Source organism: Hyaena hyaena, unplaced genomic scaffold (genome assembly GCF_003009895.1).
Source record: "Hyaena hyaena isolate Hyena2069 unplaced genomic scaffold, ASM300989v1 scaffold_1144, whole genome shotgun sequence".
Classification (NCBI taxonomy): Eukaryota; Metazoa; Chordata; class Mammalia; order Carnivora; family Hyaenidae; genus Hyaena; species Hyaena hyaena.
The window spans coordinates 66,458-91,034 of NW_024081779.1; the positions used below are offsets into that span (position 1 = coordinate 66,458).

General features: G+C 38.0%; 1 protein-coding gene and 1 pseudogene across 1 annotated transcript in view; both read left to right on the forward strand.

Annotated features, from left to right (window-relative positions):
• LOC120224264 (plexin domain-containing protein 2-like) overlaps positions 1–24,577 on the forward strand; it is a 234,382-nt gene that overhangs the window by 63,871 nt on the left and 145,934 nt on the right. The gene's annotated exons all lie outside the window — the stretch shown is intronic.
• LOC120224263 lies at positions 10,934–12,273 on the forward strand (annotated as a pseudogene).

Consider the following 24,577-nt stretch of genomic DNA (forward strand, 5'->3'; position numbering starts at 1 on the left):
CTTGAATAGTTTAAAATAGTCATTATTTCCACAAACATTTATTGAGGGTTTATTTTGTACTGGACACTGTACTAAACATCAGACACAAATAAAGCACAGTTCCTGCCTTTAAAGAATCATAATGTTATATTCAGAAACTGGATGACCAATGGCTTTGTTGACTCAGTTTACTTCTATGGCACCAAGAATTTCCTTCAGGTTTATTTTTTGCAAAATTAATTTGTCAGTTGATGACTCCACACAAGTTTAACATCTGCCACGTTGCTCATATGACTCATACGTTGAATTGAAAGATAATAGAATGTCTGAGTGGACAGGGTAATTGCTGCCATGAAGCCTGTTAATTTTCTTCCAATGTAGAGGCAAAAGTCAGAGTGAGACCTTATTAAATGACAACGTGAACAACCTGAGTCAAGAGCCAGACCACAGAGGGTGGTCTGGGCCGTGATAGGGTTTTGGACTCTATCCTAAGAGCCATGGGAGCACTTAAGGTGGGGGCCTAACCAGTGGAGCCCCTAATAATTGGATACGTGTTTGAAACATAACTGTGGCTGATGTACTGACATCACAGGAGCCTCCCTTCCTGACCGTGTACCAAACTTTGCACTGTGAAGCCCCCCAGCGTGGTCCTTAGACAGATTGCTTATCTCTGCCACCCTTTATCATGTCCCTTAGTGGCATATGGGGTGGATTGTGCACAGGGGAAGGAGTTGGTTGTGCGATAGAGGTAGAGAGACAATTTCCAAGCCTCATTTGGGGTCACTCTTCCCCTCACACTTCCTGTGCCCCAAGCAATATCGATCTTCTCTCAGATTCTCAAAGGAGCCAGTCTCCTAATCATCTCAGGGCCAGTTATAACCAGTTTACCCAGGCTGACACTCCTATGCACCCTTCAAGGACATTTTGAGGACACTTATTTAGCTACCCTATGATAAATGCTATGCCCTATGTATATGTGGTATATGCTATATGTTATTTACTGTATTCTACATACCATATGCTATACTCCATACACTACATACTATAAACTATACAGTATATATTACACACTATATATTTCCTTCACAGCATGGCATGTATCACTATACCTTAGTATATATTAATATTTCTTACTATTTAGTTAAATATCTTTCTGCCCCAATAAAAAACTTAGCAGATTAGAAACCCCATCTGTGTTGTTTTCGATTATATATCTGGTGACACATAAATATTTCTCAAAGGTTGAATAATAAATGATGATCATTTGGAAGAAATTAATTTGGGGATTTCTGAATGGGGGGAGTATGGATTGATGGAAAACTGGGGAAAGTAATAGTTTGAGCAGAAATATAAAGGCAGAAATAAGCACCTAAGAGGTGACATCTAAACTTCTGTTTTGTTTTTCATTTTAATCAGAACAAGATTAAATCTACCTTTGTGAAACTCTGTCCTAAGAAAAGCCACATGCCATGGTCTTCTTTCACTGTCATAGTTAAGGTCCTGAAACTGCTCTTGGAAGAGTTACTGTATAAAGATGACTTTCAAAAGTCTTTCCCGATGAATAGAAGCCACTCTGGGAAAGAGGTCATTCTGTGTGGGTATTCTAAGGGTTAGAGTTTGTTCTGTTTAGAGTAGTTTGGCTTTTGCTGTTTGGATTCTTGTCCTCCAAATAGGAATTATTTCAAGATATTTACCTCTCAGGAGTAAGAATGTATGTTTATCTGAAATAAAACAATTTCATCAGGGAATATGAATAAAAGAAGGAAAATTCAACAAATTAATCTAGGATATTATTCCTAAAGAGATAATCTTTAGTAATTTTTTTAGATTAATCATTTTACTAGATTTCATAAATGGCTTTAGGTACAAGTTAATACTTTGCAATTTTTCCTATCAGACTTCTTAGATTCCTATTCTCTATACTTATATATCTTCCACAGACTTTGAAATATATGAAATGCATTTTTGATATTATCCTAGAAATTCAATGAAGAAAACCTTTATATTATCTATATTTCATCTGTTTGCTCAAAGAATTTAATTTGGGATCTTATTTCATAATCAAGGGAAGGGCATAATTCTGGGCATAGACAAATTTCTTTAGGACAAAAGCTAATTGTTACACAAGTTGATCTGATTGATCTTTCTCAAAATGGACAGATTACTTCTTGTTATCAATAACCATTGAATGAAAAATTGGTCATTACATCAGGTTAACATTAGCCATGAGTATTCCTGGGTCCTTTGGCCCTGCCCTTCTCACTGAAATGTGATGTTTCCTACATTGTATTCTGTAGGGCTTAGAGACAGTCAGCAATTTTTTATAAGTTTATTTATTTTATTTTGAGAGAGAGTGTGAAGGAGGAGCAGAGTGAGAGAGAGAGAGAGAGAGAGAGAGAGGATCCCAAGCAAGTTCTGCGCTGCCCGCACAGAGCCCGATATAAGGCTCAATCTCATAAACCACTAAACTGAAACCAAGAGTTGGAAACATAACTGACTGAGCCATCCAGGTGCCCTGACAGTCAGCAATTTTAAAAAATTGGATCCCTGCTCAAATAAATTTAGGCATTACCATATACCAAATTTTCCTCTTGGGAATTTACATCAGATTAAAAACTCTAAGGCATCCTACACTTTTTAGGAAAAGTTGTTGTAGAATGAATTAATAGAGAGCATTAGGGAAAAAGATGAAAGCAATGAGGAAAGGTATAATAGTAGTCCTGTGTCTCTCCCATTCTCTCTTCAATGTCACATGCACTGTATATAGTTCATACATATTATATGAAGGAGAGAAGAAAGATGTTAGTGGCAGTTAAGATCTCTGTGTGATATGTCAAATAACATCATATAATGGCAATAAAATATTCATAGTAGTTCATCAGTGTTTGAGAAGGTTGAACTTAGGCTAATATCAATATTAAAAATGGAGGAAACCTCATTATCACCTTTTTTTTTTACTACAAGTTATATCATTTGATATTTTTCCAAATTATCATTCATCCTAAATCTTCTAATCTTTTTTCCTTTAGAGCTTTCCAAGTATATGATGCATCCTAAAGCAAGCCGTAGATATTTAATGACTACAGCTTGATGAGTTGGGAGATAAATAGTCACCCATGAAAATGTTAATGCAATCCAAGCCATCCAACACATCTATCACCTAAAATTTCCTCTTACTCATTAATTCATTTGTTCATTCTTTGTCTTTTTTTAATGTTTTGTTTTGTTTTTTTTTTTTTAATTTACTTTTGAGAGAGAGAGACAGTGTGAGCAGGGGAGGGTCAGAGAGAGAGGGAGACACAGAATCCGAAGACAGGCTCCAGGCTCTGAGCTGTCAGCACAGAGCCCGATGCGGGGCTCGAACCTGCGAACCATGAGATCATGAACTGAGCCACCCAAGAGCCCCCATTCTTTGTTTTGTTTTGTTTTTTCCTTTAATGTCAAGAACACTTAATGGAAGATCTACCCTACTGGCAAAATTTTAAGTGTACAATATGGTATTTTTTACCCCAGTTTTTTTTTTTTTAATGTTTATTTTTGAGAGAGAAAGAGAGAGCGCAAGTGGGAGAGGGGCATAGATTGTGGAGGACAGAGGATCTGAAGCAGGCTCTATGCTGACAGCAGGGAGAGCCTGATGTAAAGCTCAAGCTCATGAACCAGGAGCTCATGACTTGAGCCAAAATTGGACACTTAACCAACTGAGTCACTCAGATGCCCCAACCCAGTTTTTTTGACATATAATTGGCATATGGCACTGTGTATGTTTAAGATTTTACTTTCTATTGTGAAATGATTACAATAAATTCAGAGGTAAAAAACAAAAATAAAAAAAGGTGAAAGAAAAAGAAAAAACATTTTTCCTTATCATGAGAAGTCTCAGAATTTACTCTCTTAACACTTTTCAAATATACCATAGACAAGTATATAACTACAGTCATATTTTATATTAATCCCTAGTACTTAGTTATCTTTTTATTTATTTTTTTAAAACGTTTATTTCTAGGAGACAGAGAGAGAGACAGTGTGAGCAGGGGAGGGTCAGAGAGAGAGGGAGTCACAGACTGAAACAGGCTCCAGGCTCTGAGCTGGCAGTCAGCACAGAGCCTTATGCGGGGCTCCAACCCATGAACCGTGAGATCATGACCTAAGCGAAAGTCGGACGCTTAACCAACTAAGCCACCCAGACACCCCCTTAGTTATCTTTTTAAAAATATGTGTTATTGAAGTATAGTTGGCATCAGTGTCGCATCTATTTCAGGTGCACAGCACAATGATTCAACAATTCTCTACACTGCTCCGTGCTCACCATGATAAATGTCGTCACCATCTGTCACCATATAACGTCATTACAATATTAATTATATTCCCTAGTCTACACTTTTCATCTCTATTACTTATTTAATTTTTAACTGGAAATTTGTACCTTTTCATCCCCTTTACCTATTTCGCCCATTCCCCACACCTCCCTCCCCTCTGGCAACCCCAGTTTTCTCTGTAGACAATACAGTATTTTTAACTATAAGCCCTATGTTGTACAGCAGATCTCCAGAAACTGCTTTATTTTGTTTTTAGAAAGCTTCATTGGATATCAAGTTTGTGATAGATACAAAGTTCAGATCACAGGTGGACAAAAAAGTGCTGAGGGGTAAAGAAAAATGGTGAGAGTTTTTAAAGATTTTTGTAATGCAATCATAGCAGTCATGAGAAAGTTCTATGTATTGAGGATTTCTTGTGTGTGTAGTTTACATATAAAGGAGGAAAAGATCAGATCAGAACTGAAATCAGAAATCATCTTGATCATTTACTGAGGGGCAAAAAGAAAACTTTGAACCTTCCCTAATCCTGGGACAATAAATTGCCTAGTTTAAAAAAAAAAATAGAAGAAGAATTCTCATCTATGATGACTTGAAATGCCAAACATTACCCTCAGGGATCTTATGATATTTACATTTGTTTGTCGTTATGAAATAGAATATCATATTCCCCCCAGTTTCTACTTACACTGGTTAATCTTAATATTACGATATATTTCAGCCTCCTGTTTCCAGGATGTACAAGCCATAGCTATTGAGTTTTGGGCATTGTGTCAATGACAACATGTCACCATTTTTTATAATGCATTATTTTTTTTTTAATTTTTTTAATGTTTTATTTATTTCTAGGAGAGAGAGAGAGACAGTGTGAGCAGGGGAGGGTCAGAGAGAGAGGGAGTCACAGACTGAAACAGGCTCCAGGCTCCGAGCTGGCAGTCAGCACAGAGCTCGACGCGGGGCTCGAACCCACGAACCGCGAGATAGTGACCTAAGCGAAAGTCAGACGCTTAACCAACTAAGCCTCCCAGGCGCCCCATATAATGCATTATTTTTATAAGGTACCACGTTGCTGCCTTCAGCAGGAGTTACTGTCACGTAGCAGTTTCAAACATTCCATACAAATTGGCACCTTGAGCACGTTAGCTAGCCGCTTCTTGGGGTGCCTGGGTGGCTGGCTCAGTTAAATGTCTGACTCTTGATTTTGGCCTCAGGTCGAGCCCCTGAAGGCTCTTTACCAACAGTGTGGACCCTGCTTGGGATTCTCCCCCCACCCCCCGCCTTCCCCCCGTCGTGCTCTAAATCTAGCTCTCAAAATAAAAAATAAACATTTCAAAAAAAGAAAAAAAGAGTTGGGTGCTTAACCCTTGAGCCACCCAGGCACCCCTCAAGGGAGAATGTTTAAATATATTTTTAAAATACTACTCTAATTAGGAAATGATCCTAGACTAATACATCTGTAGAACTGGGGAAATCCTTAACTAGTCAGTGCAGTTCCAATGCATGGAAAGTAAGCTCCCAGAGGGCAAGAGCCCCTCCATCTCTTCACTGCTGTATCTGGTCCTCAAAACATCATCTGACCTGAGTCAGCCCTCAGATTGCTAAGTGGGGGAATGAATGAACTATGCGAAGCACAGTTTTCTGTTCCAAGCAGTCATAGAGGTGTGGCAAATGCTGAGTCTGAGCCTTTCTCTCTTCAAAGGGAAACTAATGTCTTGGAAAGGAAACAAAAACATTTTTGATATATATTGATATATCATATATATATAGATATTGATATATATGATATTGATATAGATTGATATTGAGATACATAGATATATCAAAAATAGTACCAAAAATATATACCAAATATATACCAATATATATCAATATATTCCCAAGCTATCCTCAGTGTTGTGGGAAAATTGAAAACTAACATGCAAGTTCAAAGGCCTGTGAGACATCTGTCTGGCAGGGATGGAGATTGCTCAGGAAGAAGTGTTTAACATAAAGCTGGAGAAGGTGCAGCTTTGACAGGTGTAGTTTATGCAGAAGAAGCGCTCTCCAGGAGGGTGATACTGATGAAGACATGCAGAAAGAAACTGAAAAACAGTGAGGGTAGAAGACCTGACCTTGCCCACCCTGGAGAGAAAACTGGACAGATAAATTAGCTCTGGGTCAAGGAGGGCAGTGGAATGACAGAGCATGCCACTTCGAGGTGTTTTACTATCACCTTGCACCGTAAATGGGTTCTCTCTCCTGTGATCTTTATCATAAGCAATGACAGAGAATGGCCTAATCAGAAATATTCTATCCCTTTCCCTCAGTAGTGGCATTCATCGTATAAATATAAACTCTTCCTCTTTTGAGATCATCACCCCTTGGATTTGTGCAACAACATCTCCCCTGGTGTATTTCCTCCTTCCCTGGCCTCCTGTGCACCTGCCCACGCTCAGGCTCATCCACGGTGAAGGCTGGCCCCCGCCTGCCTGTCCCCAGCACTGCCCACAGAAACACCCAGCCTCTCTTCCTGCTTCCACACTGCTCCTCCACCCCGCTGGCCAGAATTTCCAGATTGAATCATCATCATCTTTCCTCCTAAATCTTGCTTGCTTTTTCATCAGTCTTGATGTGTTTCTTCAAGAATGTGTTTTGCAGAATCTAGATTTTTTTAAGTTACCTTTGTTTTGTTTTGTTTTGTTTTTTCCTTTTTGATCAGCTCTGTTCATTTTTCCCCCCACAGACTCCGCTTCTTTGCATTCTCACTGCCAACAGTTGGGTTCCATATTGCCTCACACCTGGTTGTTCCTGTCACCTCTGGCTCCGAGCTGGGCTCCTTATATGCTGTCACTCCCTCACCAGGGAGTCTAATTTGACCAGAACTAAACTGAAATGTAGTTTTATTACTCTCCCTTATTAGAATGGGTGGAGGAGGGTCTGTGATGTACCCTCCAGACTGAGAAGGCACTTGAAGACTGAGAACAAAGCAAGCTATTCCATTTCATTTTCAGAGAGTTTTATTCAGGGTAACTTACTGAGTGGGGGATAAGGGGAATCAGGCAGGCAGATGAACCAGGCAGGACATGGTTATTCTCCACAACTATTCTCCACTTAATCTGGACCTCAATCCCCAGCTTATAAAGCGCAGGGCATGGTGATGAGGTCACGGGATAGTTATCTAAAGTGGCACCATCTGCACACCAGAGGGTCTCTGCTAGTTACCTAAGTGGAGCCTTCTGTGCACCACTTTAAGGAAGATCAGAATGAGCCTTCCCGCATTCTGGTCAGGATATACATTAACCTTCACTGGACCTAGAACACATGGCCCCATGGGGGAGGTCACTGCATGGACACAAACAGGACAGAGGACCAAAGTGGAGTTAGTGTTGTTCGTGCTTCTCCATCCCTCCTACTTAGTTAACAGTCAGAATTTGCAGAGAATCAGCTATGTGCTACACAGAGCAGTAGGCAGAAGAAACAATGACAAATGCATTCCCTGCTGCAGAGCAACAGTCAGTTTAGTGTGGGTGATAGACTTGTAAACTTAAGTTACTCACAATGGAATAAGTACTAAAATGCCTTAAAATTCTTTCTGTCATTTTCTGTTACCCTAAGTTTTTTTTTTTCATTTTAACCTTGATGGAAAATTCTTTGTGACATTTTAAAAAGAAATTTATTATTCCATTGTTTTAAAAATGGAATTAATTCTTTTCCCTACACCAGCAACTGCTGTTATGTTGTTTTGTAATTTTAACGATATATTTTTTTTATTCAGTGTTAAATTTTTGGAAACAATTGTCTTGTGATTCAGAGAAAATATATTTCACTTGGATTGTAGATGTTCTCCAAGTAAAATATACACATTTATAAACTAATATCTAGTTTAGTTTATTTTAAAAGCTAAACCAAAAATGTCAAAGTGAAATTTTTTTGTCAATAGACATTGTGAAAAATCAGACTAGTCATTGTAAGAAAGACATATGTACTTCATTTTTTAAAATTGTTTAAAAGTGACTAAATACTGGTGTTACTAGCTTAAAATAGATTATTAAAACTCTAAGATATTTTATGAAAGCCCCATGGTAAACACAAAAATAAAACAGAAAGTACACAACAGAAAAAAGAAAGGAAACAAAACATATCATTACAAAATCAATGAAATACAAAGTGGATAGCAAGACAAGAAAAGATGGACAAAAGAACTACAGGATAGATTGAAAATAATAAATAGAAATAGTAAGTTCTTCTCTATCAATAATTACTATAAATATAAATGGATTAAACTCCCTAATCAAAAGGCTTAGAGTAGCTGAATAGGTTTAAAAATTCCAGCTATATACAAGAAACTCACTTTAGGTTTAAGGACCCATATGAAGGGATGGAAAAATATATTCCATATAATTGGTAACCAAAGAGAAGAGGGACAGCTATATTTATATCAGACAAACTACACTATAAGTCAAAACTGTTATAAGAGACAAAGGACATTATATAATGATAAAACAGCCAATAAAGTAGGAAGATATAACCAATATTAAAAAAAAAAAACTGCACCCAACATCAGAGCTCCTAAACATATAAAACATTGACAAACTGAAGGAGAAATAGACAGCAGTTCAATAATAGTAGAGACTTTAATACTCCACATTCAATAATGGAAACAACCTCCAGACAGAAAATCAATAAAGAAATAGTATACTTAAATAACACTGTACACCAAATAAACCTAACAGACATATACAGAATATCCTACCCAAAATCAGCAGCACACACAATCTTCCTAAGAAAATTGCACATGGAACATTCTCCAGGATAGACCATATATTGGGCCACAAAAGGAGTCTTAATGTATTTTAAAAGACTGAAATCATGTTGAACATATTTTCCAACCACTGTAGGATGAAACTAGAAATTAATAGCAAGAAGTAAAACTGGAAAATATGTGTCCACAGGTATGTGGACATTAAAAAACATACTGTCAGACAGCTAATGGACTAAACAAAAAAATTAAAGGGAAATTATACAATATCTTCAGACAAATGAAAATGTAAACACAGCATACCAAAATTATGGGATGTAGCAAAAGCAATAGTAAGATGGAAGTTTATAATTATAAGCACCTACATTAAAAAAGAAGATCTCAAATAAACTAACTTTACATCTCAAGGAACTAGGAAAATCACAAGCTAAGCTCAAAGTTAGCAGGAGGAAGGATATAATAAAGATTAGAGCAGAACTAAAATTGAGACCAGAGAAACAATAGAGATATCAACATAGCTAAGAAGTGATTTTTGAAAAAGAGTAGCAAAAATGACAAGACCTTAGACTAACTAGAGAAAAGAGAGAAATTATTCAAATAAACAAAATCAGAAATAAAAGAGGAGATATTAAAGTTTGTGTCACAGAAATAGACAGGATCATAAATTACTGTGAACAATTATATACCAACAAATTGGATAACCTAGAAGAAATGGATACATTCCTGGAAACATAAACCCTACCAAGGCTAAATCATGAAGTAATAGAAAATCTGAACATACCTATAATTAATAAGAAATTCGAATCAGTGGGGGGTGCCTGGGTGGCTCAGTTGGTTAAGCGTCCAATTTCGGCTCAGGTCATGATCTCACAGTTAGTGAGTTTGAGCCCCACATTAGGCTCTGTGCTGACAGCTCAGAGCCTGGAACCTGTTTTGGGTTCTATGCCTCCCTTTCTCTCTCCTTCCCCTGCTTACACTGTCTGTCTCTGTCTCTCAAAAAATGAATATGTGTTAAAAAAAAAAAAAAAACAAGAAAAATTGAATAAGTAATAGAAAAAAAAGAAACAAAAAACAAAAATCTCACAGCACAGAAAAAGACCATATATCTTCATGGGTGAACTCTACCAAAGATTTAAGAATTAACACTAATTCTTCTCAATCTCTTCCAAAATATGAAAAAGGAGGGAATGCTTCCAAATATATTCTATAAGTCCAGCATTACCATGATATCAAAGCCAAAACAAAGGTATTACTAGAAAAGAAAAATACAGACAATTATTCCTGATTAACATGGAGGCAAAATCCTTAATACAATACTAGCAAACAAACACATGAAAAGAAGCATAAACCATTGCCAAATGGAACTTATCCCTTGGATGGAAGGATGCTTCAAATATGAAAACCGGTTAATGTGATACACCACATTTCCTAGCCAGGGCTGTTTGGCAAGAAAAGGTAATAAAAAGCATCCAAATGGGAAAGACAGAAGTAAAATTTTCTCTCTTTGCAGGTGACATATTTTTATATGTTGAAAATCTTAAAGATCACACACACACACACACACACACACACACACTGCTAGAACTAATACATGAATTGAGTAAAGTTGCAGAACATAAAGTCGACCTACAAATATTAGTTAAGTTTCTAGAAACTAATACCAAATTATCTGAAAAGATAAACAGAGGGGGAAAACCTCTGCTATTTATATATATATATATATAGTTATTATTATTTACATATATGTTTATATACATTTATTTATTTATTTATACTAGCATTGAAAAGAAAAAAATAAATTTAGCCAAAGAGGTGAAAGAGTTGTGTACTAGAATATACAAAACACTGGTGAAAGAAATTGAAGAAGATATAAATAAAAGTAAAGACACCATGTAATTTAAAAATGGCCATACTAGTGGCCCAAGACATTCTCTGCATTCCGCATTTATCTCGAGTGCATGTCAGCCACCTTCTCCATTCTTTAAGCTCTCAGCCTCAATGCCACTGTATTGCCAAGATCATGCTTTCTAACTGGCTGACTCTGGATAAGCTGAGTGTGAAGGGGAAGTGGACAGTCATGAGAGTGGACTTAAACGAAGAACCAGATAAGAACCAACCAGAGAATCAAGGCTGCCATCACAAGCATCAAATTCTGCTTGGACAGTGGAGTCAAGTCAGTTGTTCTTATGAGCCATGTGGGCCGGCATGATGGTGTCCTCCTGCCTGACAAGTACTCTTTGGAGCCAGACGCTATAGGATTCAAACCTCTGCTGGGAAAAGATGTTTTGTTCTTGAAGGACTATGCAGGCCCAGAAGCTGAGAAAGCTTGTGCTGACCCAGCTGCTGGATCTGTCATCCTGCTGGAGAACCTATACTTTCGTGTGGAAGAAGAAAGGAAGGGAAAAGGTATTTCTGGGAATAAGGTTAAAGCTGAGCCAGCCAAAATAGAAACCTTCTAAGCTTCACTTTCCAAACTAGGACATATATGTCAACGATGCTGTTAGCACTACTCACAGCTCGATGGTGGGAGTCCGTATGCCACCGAAGGCTGGACATTTCTTGATGAAGGAGGAGCTGGGCTACTTTGCTAGGCCTCGGAGAGCCCAGACTGATGGCCCTCCTAGGCAGAGCTAAAGTTGCAGACAGTATCCATATGGTCAGCAATATACTGGACAATGCCAATGAGTTGATTCTTGGTGGTGGGATGACTTCTACTTTCCTTAAGGTGCTCAACAACACGGAGATTGGCAATTCTCTGTTTGATGAAGAGAGAGGCAAGATCATAAAAGTCCTGGTATCTAAAGCTGAGAAGAACAGTGTGAAAATCACCATGTCTGTTGACTTTGTCACTGCTGAGAAGTTTGATGAGAATGCCAAGACTGGCCTAGCCACTGTGGCCTCTGGCATACCTGCTAGTGGGATGGGCTTGGACTGTGGTTCTGAGAGGAGCCAGAAGTATGCTGACGCAGTTGCTCAGGCTAAGCAGATTGTGTGGAATGGACCTGTGGGTATATTTGAATGGGAAGCTTTTGGCCAAGGAACCAAAGCCCTCATAGGTGAGGTGGTGAAAGCCACTTCCAGGGGATGCATCACCATCAAAGGAGGTGGAGACACTGCCCCTTACTGTGCCAAATGGAACACAGAGGATAAGGTCAGCCATGTGAGCACTGTGGGGGTAGTGCCAGTTTAGAGCTCCTGGAAGGCAAAGTCTTTACTGGGGTCAGTGCTCTTAGAAGTGTTTAATACTTTCCTGTCTTTTGGTTCCTGTGCACAGCCCCTAAGTCAACATAGCACTTGCTGCATCTTCACGGCATTAACTAAATCTTCCCTTGTGTCAAGATTCAGCTAGTAGCCACAGATGCAGTGCCAGCAACCTTTAAACAGTTGCACAGTATCTCAGCTCCTCTTTACTGCACCCTGTTTTTGCCTACATTCTACAAGATGCCATTTGAATTTCTTAGTGACTTATAATCAATTGGTGATTATGCATCCTAGAGTGCATATATTTCTATTTTGCCTTTTTAAAGAAAATGAGCTATGTTAGCTTCTCTTTTTTAAGTAGCTTATTCTGATTAACTTTGTCCTTGTTTCACCACTCAGCATGGAAATAAGATGGAATTTCAATTGTAGATGGATAGGGAGAACGTTGGTGATCTATTGAATAAATAATAAAAATATCCATTGAAAAATAAATAAAATTAAATGTCCATACTACTAAAGCAATCTACAAACTTAATGCCATCTCTGCCAAAATGTCAATTGCATTTTTTAATAATTTTTTAAATGTTTATTCATTTTTGAGAGAAAGAGACAGAGCATGAGCAGAGGAGGGGCAGAGAGAGAGGGAGACACAGAATCTGAAGCAGGCTCCAGGCTCCAAGCTGTCAGCACAAAGCCCAACATGGGGCTCAAACTCACAAACCATGAGATTCTGACCTGAGCCAAAGTCAGTCACTTAACTGACTGAGCCACCCAGGCACCCCAGCCAATCACATTTTTTACAGAAATAGAAAAAAAAAAAAACCTTTTTAAAAAAAAATTTTTTAAGTTTTTATTTATTTCTGAGAGAGAGACAGCTTGAGCAGGGGAGGGTCAGAGAGAGAGAGAAACACAAAATCTGAAACAGGCTCCAGGCTCTGAGCTAGCTGTCGGCAGAGAGGCTGACATGGGGCTCCAACCCACAAACTGCGAGATCATGACCTGAGCTGAAGTTGGACTCTTAACCTACTGAGCCACCCAGGCGTCCCAGAAAAAAAAATCTTAAAATTCACATGAAACTGCAAAAGGCTCTGAATAGTCAAGAAATCTTGAGAAAGTAAAACAAAGATGGAGGTATCACATTTCTGGGTTTCAATACTATAGTGATTAAAACAGTATGGTACTCACATAAAGATAGACTATAGACCAATGGAACAGAATAGAAAGCTAGAAATAAATCCACATTTACAGTCAATTGATGTTCAACAAGGGACCAAGAATACACAATGAGGAAAGGATAGTCTTTTCAACAAGCACCATTTGGAAAATGGATATCTACAAGCAAAAAAAAAATGAAATTGGATCTTCATCTTAAACATACACAAAAATCAATTCAAGATTAAAGACTTTAACATAAGGTCTGAGATTGTAAAACACGTAGAAGAAAACATAGGGGAAAAGTTTTGTGACATTGGGCTTGATAATGATCTTGTGGATTTGACACCAAAAGCAAAGGCACAAAGCAAAATAAACAATTGGGACTACAGTTGACCCTGAACAACATGGGTTTGAACTTGAACTCTGTTGGGCATCTTATCATAGATTTTTACAGTATGATACTGTAAATGTATTTTCTCTTATTATTAATATTTTCTTTTCTCTCTACTTTTATTATAAGAATATAGTATATAATATATATATAACATACAAAATATGTATTAATCAATTGTTTATGTTATCAGTAAGGCTTCCAGTCAACAGTAGCCTTTTAGAAGTTAATCTTTTGGGGAATCAAAAATTATACATTGATTCTCAACTGGACAGGGGTTAGGTGCCCCTCAACCCCCACTGCTGTTCAAAGGTCAACTGCACATCAATCTAAAAAGCTTCCGTGCAGCAATTGAAACCATCAGCAATATGAAAAGACAGCCTACAAAATGGGAAAAATATTTGCAAATTCTATATCTGGTAAGGAGTTAATATCCAAAATATATAAGGAATTCCTACAACTCAATAGCAAAGTAATAGCTCAATTTAAGATATGGGCAAAGGTCTTCATTGGCATTTCTTCAAAGAAGACATACAAATGGCAACAGCTACACAAAAAGATGTTCAACAGCACTAATCATCAGAAAAATACAAATCAAAACCACAGAGACATCTCACCTCGTACCTGTTAGGATCCCTACTATTTAAAAAAAAAAGATAACAAGTGTTGGAGAGGATGAGGTAAAAATGGAATCCTTGCACACTGTTGGTGAGAATGTAAAATGGACAGCTGCTATGGAAAACAGTATGGAGTTTCCTAAAAAATTAAAAATGGAAGTACCATATGATCTAGCAATCTCGCTTCTGAGTATTTATCCAAAAGAATTGAAATTAGAATCCCAGAGAGATATTTGCATCCCCATGCTCATTGCAGAATTATTCACAATAGCCAAGATGTGAAAACAACTTCAATGTTCATCAACAGATGAGTAGATCAAGAAAAAGTGATCAATACATATGAGGGACTATTAGCCTACAAAAGAAGGAAACCCCTGCGGTAGACAACAACATGGATGAACCTTGAGGACTTTGTGCTAGGCCAAATAAGCTAATCACAGAAGGACAAATATAGCGTGATTCCACTTATATAAGGTATCCAAAATAGTCAAACTCATAGAAGCAGAGAGTAGAATGGTGGTTGCCAGGAGCAGATGACGGGGAAGAAGGGAGGTGCTGTTCAATGGTTAGAAAGTTTCAGTGATTCAAGTTGGATAAGCCCTAGGGGTCTACTGCACAGCATTACACTTCTAGTTAACAATACTGTATTATGCACTTAAAATTTTTAAGAGGGTAGATCTCATGTTAGGCACTCTTACCACAATTTTTTTTCTTTTATAGTTTATTGTCAAGTTGGTTTCCATGTAACACCCAATGCTTATCCCAACAAGTGCCCTCCTCCATGCCCATCATCCCTCTTCCCAGCTCAGCCCTCAGTTGGTTCTCAGTATTCAAGAGTTTCTCATGGTTTGCCTCCCTCCTTCTCCCCAACTCTTTTTCCCTTTCCCCTCCCCCATGGTCCTCTGTTAAGTTTCTCCTGTTTCACTTATAAGTGAAAACATATGGTATCTGTCTTTCTCTGCCTGACCTATTTCTCTCAGCATAACACCCTCGAGTTCCATCCACGTTGCTACAAATGGCCAGATTTCATTCTTTCTCATTGCCATGTAGTATTCCATTGTATAGATGAGCCACATCTTCTTGATCCATTCATCAGTTGATGGACATTTAGGCTGTTTCCATGATTTGGCTATTGTTGAAAGTGATGCTATGAACATTGGGGTACATGTGCCCCTATGCATCAGCACCCCTGTATCCCTTGGGTAAATTCCTAGCAGTGCTAAGGAGTGAACAACCAAATGTCTTTGTAAATTTTCCATGAGATGCCAGAGTGCCAATCTCATGGTTACCCTTTCTCATAACAAAGTGAATTTTGCAAGATGGCAAATAATCTGAGAAGAATTTGATATCTAGAAATTTCACAGACCCTAGCGTACACCTTTACATGTTTTCTAATACTCTATCATAACCTTCTGATTATCATTTGAATCTTATTTGATAGTCTCTCACTGAGCCTTTTAGTTATTGAACAATATTGAGATATAAACTTAAAAGGTTCACTTGTGAAAATAAGGAAAGTTCAAGTTCTTTTAGTATTCCCTAGTCCCCTATCCGGACTTTGGATTTTGAATAGGTCCTCTTCTCATTGAATAGTCTCTATTAATCTTTTCCTGAAAAAGAAATCTTCTCCTACTTTTGACTCCATGTTTTTCTCTCCATTACATCCCAATTGAGTGGGAGAATATCCCATGGAGATCTTTAGTGAGCTTTTTAGGGTTCTTTTGGCTCTCATATTTGGTCATCTGTATTAGGTTGAGAACCCTCAGAACAAGACTTCTGTCAGAGTATAACATTTATATAGTTCTGTTTTATAGATTTTTAAGTATACAGATTTCATTGCCTTGTATTTATCTAACATTATGTCAATACTCAGGCTGCCTTAGATTGTTCCAAAGAGAGGTCTGCATGAAAGTTGGAAAGAAAATCTTTATCATGGAATGTATTTGCTGTGTCTCTTTATATACTGCTTGTGAAATACGAATGCCACAGACAAATACATTGCCATCAGGAAAATAATGCATTTGTCATATATACTGGGCTCTACTTACAGTTTTCTTTAGACCACAGATGACACGACAGCATGGAATAAGTGACCCTGGAAGTGATTTTTGTAGTTCCCTGAAGAGTAGTTTATCTATGTGTGTCCATGCATCCTCACCTTATCTGGGGCAGAGCTACAAATCCAGTTTCATGGTTAAGTTAGCAGGTAATCCCTCCTGTTTGCAAGCCTTGAAATGGTGCGTATCCTTCAGAGGAATCTGATTATGCCAGACCCCTAAGGTTCCCGCTTCAGTGCACAAGGGCTTAACTCAAAAACAACGGACTCAACTGGGGAATGTCAGTGCTGGGAAGCAGCCCTATGACTCTTTTTTTGTGATTCTTCCCCCTGCATATGAGCAACAGAAATGGGATTGGATCACTCACATACTTGTATTCTGAAACTAGCTGTTGAGCCTAGATTTAGCTTTTCCTCCACCAGGTTCCCCATCTTAATAAACAACCCCCTCATCTTTCATTTGACTCCCTCTTTGGCACTCTCCTAGTGTATCCACTAAAACATCTGCACAGTAATTTACTTCTGAAAAACCTTCTGATGTATCTACATCTGGCTACCTCATTCCTAGGGGAAGCCCATTGCATCTTTCCACAAGTTACTGAAATAGACAGTGAACCCTTCACCGTACTTTATGTATGTCCTCCTTACTCCTTGTCTACACTCTGCCTGAATAAACTTTACATTTTTTGAAATATTGCAGCTGTACAAAAAAATAGATAATATAGAAAATGTTGTGTACCCAATAGCCAGTTTGAAGGTGAGGGGTAAAACAGACACAGTTGAATTTTACCCTGTGCCCTTATCCATGTGTTCCCCACTTTTCTTTTCTGGAAATAATCACTCTCCTGAGTGTGGTGTTTATCAGAATGTTCTTTCAGTAGAGTAAATCTTGTCATGTTAAGTCTCTGTTCAACCTTCCGTGTGCGTCCATTACTTTTAGTCCCCAGACCTGTGCCATGGCTGGCATGGCCTCCCGTGGGCTATTGCTGTCCCCTGGCTGCCTCTCTCCAGCCTCATCACACACCATTCTCTGTGAGGTCAGGGAAGGCCCTCTCCCTGCTCTAGCTTCCTAATGTAATCTCTCAAACACGCTAAGCACTCGATAATTGCTTGCAAATTGGATGAATACATGAGTGACCGCCAGATGCTGTGTTGAGATACAAACATGAAAAAGTTCTGGCCTCTGGCCTCTAGGGTTCGCAGCAGATGATGAGAGAGGGGAACAGACAAGGAGGGGGATGTGAAAATAAACAATTGTAAACCAGTGAGGTTGAGACCTATAATAGAAGTTGGGATGAGCATAGGGATGGCACACCAAAGGGTATAATCAGATCTTCTGGGGTTGGAGAGGATAAAAGACAGCTTCACACAAGAGGAGACGTTTAAATTGAAGCTTGAAAAATGAATAGGATTTTTCAGGGCACAGAAGGAAGAAAGCGTATTTCAGGCAGAAGAATGCAGCATGTGAAAAGTGCATAAAACACATGGCACCCACGGAGAGCTGGGAGTAGATGAAGCCTAGGGTCCATGTGGAGGAGAGGAGAAGATGAAGTTCGAGAGCGGGGAGCGGCCAGACCAGGGAGGGCTTTATATATTGAGCTGTGTCATTAGGACCATTCTCATTGTTGAAACCCAGTTTATTACTTCTGTGGCAGACACTCTGCCCAGCCAGGCTGAACAGAATGTACAAAGATGAATAAATTGACCTACCTGTGCTTAAAAGCATATCTAGTAAGAAGATAAAACATTTCCATAATGCAAATTATTTTTACCCCTCTTTTCCTCAAATAAAAGGAAGGGTAGATTCATATTTAATGAAATCGGGACTTTTTAAATACTTTTTGGTGAACCATTAGACATGAGCTGAATGGCCACAAACCAGAGGGCCAGCATGTCACTCCAGTGCCTGTAACTTACTCTGACAATGTGACTAGTATCTAGTCTTTAAAAAATTCCACAATCGCAGAGCCTACAGAGGATGGTTACAGCCACTTGAGGGGCAGTTTGAGACCCAAGTTCATGTGATTTTAGCCCCCACCTGTCACAGAATGGTATGGGGTTGGTGGGGGACTTGTGCTCACCTTCTACTTAAGGTCAGCGGTGAGTGGACGCTCATTCAGGTATTTTGGCCCCTATGGGTGACAATAGGAGATAATCATTTCTTTAGCTTAAAAACAGCCATCTTTCTTAATAACATATATACTCCTGAGAGTGGATAAAATAGTAAAGATTGTATCACATTTATGCCACACGGTAGCACAGAAGAACTCATCAAATTTCTCATGAGAGAAGGTTTAAATATGAGGGAAAGAGCTAATTGCCATTGTATACTTGCATAGGGTTGCTGACAATGGCAATGTACGAAAAAGGGAATGTGGAAGCCTCAACAATGAAAGCTCATAAATTTTGTGTCTCCCCAAGCCTCCTGCATCCCAAATTCATGCAAAGTTAAATGTTATTAATTTTTATATTAAAAAAAATTAAAGAGGCGTTCCTTTAGCACTGGTGTCTGATTGAATATGGGCTTGTCCCTGGCTTCATTGAGCTTCGGGTACATAAATGAGGTACAGTATTATGGCTGGGTATGTCACTGAGGCCAAATGCTACCTGCAGCCCCCTTCACTGCTGCACTCACACACTGAACAGGAACTGCAAATGAATGTCCAGGGAAAGAATGCCTCCCAGCATGGTGGACCTTTTCATTCTGTGCCTTACCAGATATAAAGTGAAGTAAAAAAAGAAAATTTATCCCTTCAGTTCTGATTAGTCTGAAGCAGTTACACAAAAGTGCATTTGAGATACAGGCTCTTGCTGTTCTTCCACAAAGACTAATATATGAGAAAACCAGGTTATCAATTACAGTATAGCTTCCATGCTTTCCCACAGTCCCCTTTGAGAAGTGCCTCTTTTCAACCTAAGATATGATAGTTTTGCCCGCCCTGAGCCTTTTTGTCAGATATAAATATGGTGTTGGGGAGAAATATCTAAGAATCTCTTTTATTTTCCCTGGGAGACAAGAAAATGTTGCACCTGCACTTGGAAGGTTGTTTGTTTTGTTTTGTTTTGTTTTTTTGCTGGTTATGCCTGTTAACCTAAGAGGGGGGTTGCATGCTTCCTGTCCTCTCTAGGGCTGTCCCAGAGCTGTGGTTCTATTGCCTGTCTTTTGTATGCCACCTGCCCATTTCTGTCTCTTCCCAGTACATGCTGCTCTGGTCAAAGACACTGTAAACTGTGAAGTTAAATGAGCCTCATTTGTGAATATCATTTCCTACTGCTTTACTTTGGTTGGATAATCAAATGTTAAGGTTTAATTGAAGTGAACACATTGAGAGAGAAATGGGGAAAATGGCATCTCTACGTGAAGAATCAAGAGAAGTAAGGTATTCAGGTGGCTACAGGTTGATGGCTTGACAGAAGTTTCTCTATTCTTCTCTAAGGTATGGAGAGAGTTCTTTAGAAATAAGAAATCAGAAGGAGAAATAACCAGAAGTGTGATTCTTCACCAGTGACATTTCTTTTAAATGTTTTACCAAATATTTTTTCAGGCTTGTAAAATACCTTTGTGATAGTTATTTTAGTTAAATTCTGAATTATATTTCTTTCATGTTCTATGGATTTCAACTTGTCATCTAGATATCTATTTTACAATAAGCTGATTGTTTTCTGCATTAAACAAATATACAATACATACTTAGTGGAAAAGAAATAGCAGGTATAATGATTGGAAAGGAAAAATGTTCTCATTATTTTCTAATGATAGTTCATAAATGAGAGCCCCCAAAAATGTATAGACAAATTATTAGAATTAGTTCTGGGGCTAAAGATTACTGAATATAAAATCAATATACAAAGGCAATTTTCAGGATGCCACCACAAATGGTTACAAAACATGACTGAAACTAAAGTTTTCAATAATAAGATTTTCAAAAAAGGCTAAGTAAATTGGAATAAATCTAAAATGATGTACAACACATTTTTGAGAAAATGAATTAAAAACAGTTTAAGATATCTAGAATGCCTAAATAAATATATATCTCATGTTTGTGGATCAGAAGACTCAAAACCAAAAGGAGTAAATTCCTCCTACACTTACTTAAAGTTTCAATGCAATTTCTGTCAAAATCCAACACGGTTATTTTACTTGTGTGCGTGTATCTTGATAAACTAATTCAGAAGTATGAAAGAGTGAAAGGCTAAGGATAGTCACACATTCTTTTCTTATTTTTTAAATGTTTAATTATTTTTGAGAAAGAGATAGAGCACAAATGGGGGAGGGGCAGAGAGAGAGAGAGAGGGAGGAACAGAATCCAAAGACACGAATCCAAAACAGCCTCAAGTTAGGCTCTGTGGTAAGCATGGAGCCTGCTTAGGATTCTCTCTTTCCCATTCCCACTGCCCCTCTCTTTCTTTCTCCTTCTCAAAAAAAAAATAATAATAAAAAGTCTCTAAAAAAGTAAAAAGTGTAAAAACTATAAAGGAAGGAAATGATAAATTAAAAATGTATGAAAATGGTTAGCAGTAAATTTTAAAGGTTATATTTGTGCTTTATTCTGTACCTTTTAGTCTGGATGGTAGATAAACTGATACATGGGTGCTTATTACTTTTTCATATGTGCATAAGCATATATTTTCTGCATATGTTCTGAATTTTGTCATTTGACATTTATTTTTAAAGCCATTAATATACATAGTCATATATATATAAACAAGTAGCAATTAGTCAAACACCATGAAATATCCATATTTGAATGTGTATGAATGTTTGAATATGTACTCAGGAATTTTTTAATCTAAATATCACTTGCAAAGTCTCCCAAGGTCAAGGAAACTGCTTGTTAGTATTTTGATCAGAATAAATATATTCGGTAAATTTTTTTCAAGTAGGAATATAGGAAGTAGAATCTCCTACATTTGAATTAGGATCTAATTTGTGAGATAAATGATGGTACTAACGGCATTCCATTCTTTTCAACCTCAGTGACCATATAACAAAAGAATGCAAATAATTCTGTATGGTAGCTGTGCTGGAAGAATATATATTCTTTTTCTTAATGGTTTCATTTTATATTTGAGAGAGAGGGACGAGAGAGACAGAGACAGAGCATGAGCAGGGGAAAGACAGAGAGACAGAGACAGAATCTGAAGCAGGCTCCAGGCTCTGAGCTGTCAGCACAGAGCACAGAGTTTACAGGGCTCAAACTCAGGAACTGTGAGATCACGACCTGAGCCGAAGTCTCATGCTCAACCAATTGAGCCACCCAGGTGTCCCTGGAAGAATATATATTCTAATGAACTCCTGAGTCAACACTAGGAAGAGATGACTGAATAAACTTTGTTTATTTGCTTGTTTGTTTATTCATTTGGTGTGAACCCAAGAGTTCTGAAAGAAACGTAAGGCATGGATGTAGAATGTCTTAGGGCTGTTTTCAATCTCTCACTGCTCTTAGTAACCACAGTCTTTCCTAAAATGGAGCTGATAAATTTCATAAAAGAATACATTACATTTTTAAAAATAAATGCCATTTTGAAAAGTTCAATCTAGGTGATATCAGCCAAGGTATTGATGGGTTGGGTACATCTGGCTCATAAAAATGAGTAACAACGTGTCTAAAATGCTTTCAGAGGAAGTAGGCTAATGGGATTATTAACTGGGATTAGGATTTTATGATGCTTCAGATTTAAGATATTCAATATGCATTTTGTATTGATTTGCAAATCTACATACTCTAAGATTCTCTCTCTCCCTCAAAAGAGAATCATGTAAGAATAACCCAAGGATGCAAAAATCCCATTGACCCACAACATGAGTTTCATTTTGCTAATTCAGAGAATACTTACTTGTTTTTCTTAGCCATGTCCAAAGCCACTTCCTATCAATATTTCAGATTAGTGCTTAGCAACCAAGAAGTAAGATGCTTGGGGCGCTTGGGTGGCTCAGCCGTTTAAGCGTCCAACTTCGTCTCAGGTCATGATCTCATGGTCCGTGGGTTCCAGCCCCGCGTCAGGCTCTGTGCTGACTGCCAGCTCAGAGCCTGGAGGCTGTTTCAGATTCTGTGTCTCCCTCTCTCTCTGACCCTCCCCTGCTCTCTCTCTCTCTCTCTCATAAATAAATGAAACATTAAAAAAAATTTTTTAAAGAAGTAAAACGCTTAACTGTAGTGATGAGCTCCACCTAGTTCTCGTTACATGTATAACATAATGTACTTAACATAACATAATATATGCCATAATTAAATATAAAAAAATATGATAGATATAATTATAAAATATATAAAAAGTAAATATATAATATAAAATGTTTGTGTATGTGTGTATTTGTATTCATGTGTATACACACACCACACACACCTGTATACAGATAAACAAAGCCAAATACATAAATCCCTTACTCAAATACACTGAATTTTTCATTTGGCATCTAATGTTTTGAGTGTTCAAATTGTAGGGCATATTGAAACTACCAAGTGCAAATTGTCATATGAATGTACAATGGGGTCAGTTCTCTTTTATTAACAGGCTGTTTCGTTCTTCTCACTGATCATTCATCTTGTTAAAGGACCAGATGACTAAAACGTCTCAGGAAATGTAGTTGTGGTCACAATTCTTTTTTTTTTAATTTTTTAAAATTCATTTCTGAGAGAGAGAGACAGTGTGAGCAGAGGAGGGTCAGAGAGAAAGAGAGACGCAGAATCTGAAATAAGCTCCAAGCTCTGAGCTAGCTGTCAGCACAGAGCCTGACGCAGGCCTCGAACCCAAGAACCATGAGATCATGAACTGAGCCGAAGTCGGACGCTTAACCGACTGAGCCACCCAGGCACCCCTGTGGTCACAATTCTATGACTGCGAAAGGGCTCCTGTCTCAAGGAGGTGGGCAGTATCACAGTTTGAACCTGACCAGAGGGCTGCAGAGGTCAAGAGCAGATGAAGAGGGGAATCTGTGTAGCTGCAGAACCCTGACTTTCACAGGATGTCACAGGGCAATGCAGACATTCCACATGTATGCTGAATGGTAGGACTGTAGCTACATCTCTGTAGCACTTCTTCCCTGGCCAGTGCACACTACAGTGCTATTTAGAAGGAGTTAATTTTAACCTAATTTTACAGAGGAAATTGCAACTCAATGAAAGTAAGTGATGACATGACATGATACAGCTTGTAAAAGATGAATTCAGACCTAGGCCTGTCTAGTCCACTTCAGCTCCTCACGGTGAGAAATGCACACACACACACTGCATGTGTATTATGTATACATGCACACACACATATGCACACAACTATTTTCATACTGTCTTTCCAAACAGTGTATATATTACATGATCATACTCTGGTTTCTCTTCAAATCAAATAAATCTTTCACCTTTTACTATATATGACATGATCTAGAAGTTAAATGGTAAGGCATTAAAACCAAAACCATCTGAGCCAAAAACTGGGATACTTTAGTCATACTAGAAAAAAAAAAAAAAGGAAGGAGCAAGCCCTTGATTTCAGAACTAGTGGTGCACTGCAGATGGTGGTTTTTGAGAAAGCAAAGCCCTTCTACTCCCTTTTATAGCTTCTGTCTCATCTAGATGAATCGTATTTCTCTTGCACTAAAAAAGGAAAGGACAATGAAGAGATTTCAGTACATTCAAGACCTTTTATGACCTGACTTGGAATGATTCTGGTAAAACTTGGGGATGAAATCTCTGTATCTCCTAGGAATGTCTAAACAGTGATGGGAAACAAAATCATTTTGGGAAGAAAGTAGGTGGGAAAGCATAGTTATAACTTCAAAAATTTGTAATATAATTTGTAAGTTATTGGCTGGGTAGACTACTATTCTGAGCAAGGATTCAAAGGAGGTATTCTCCTGCTATCTAATATTTTTACTTCAATTTTACCTGGTTTTTAAAGTAAGAAATGCAGTACTAAAGATTATTCAATAAGTACAATAAGGTCTGATGATGTAGGAAAAAAGTTCCCTACCTGAATATGGCCTCCCTTTACAGTTCGCTGTCTTGCTTCCTGGGCTTTTTTCTGGTCATTTAAAAAATAGATTTCAGTGACAATTTTTAAGTCCTTTGAAAAGGATGGGATAGTTTTTTATTGTTCTTCAGGGTAATGTGGCACCCTGGTGATAAAGTA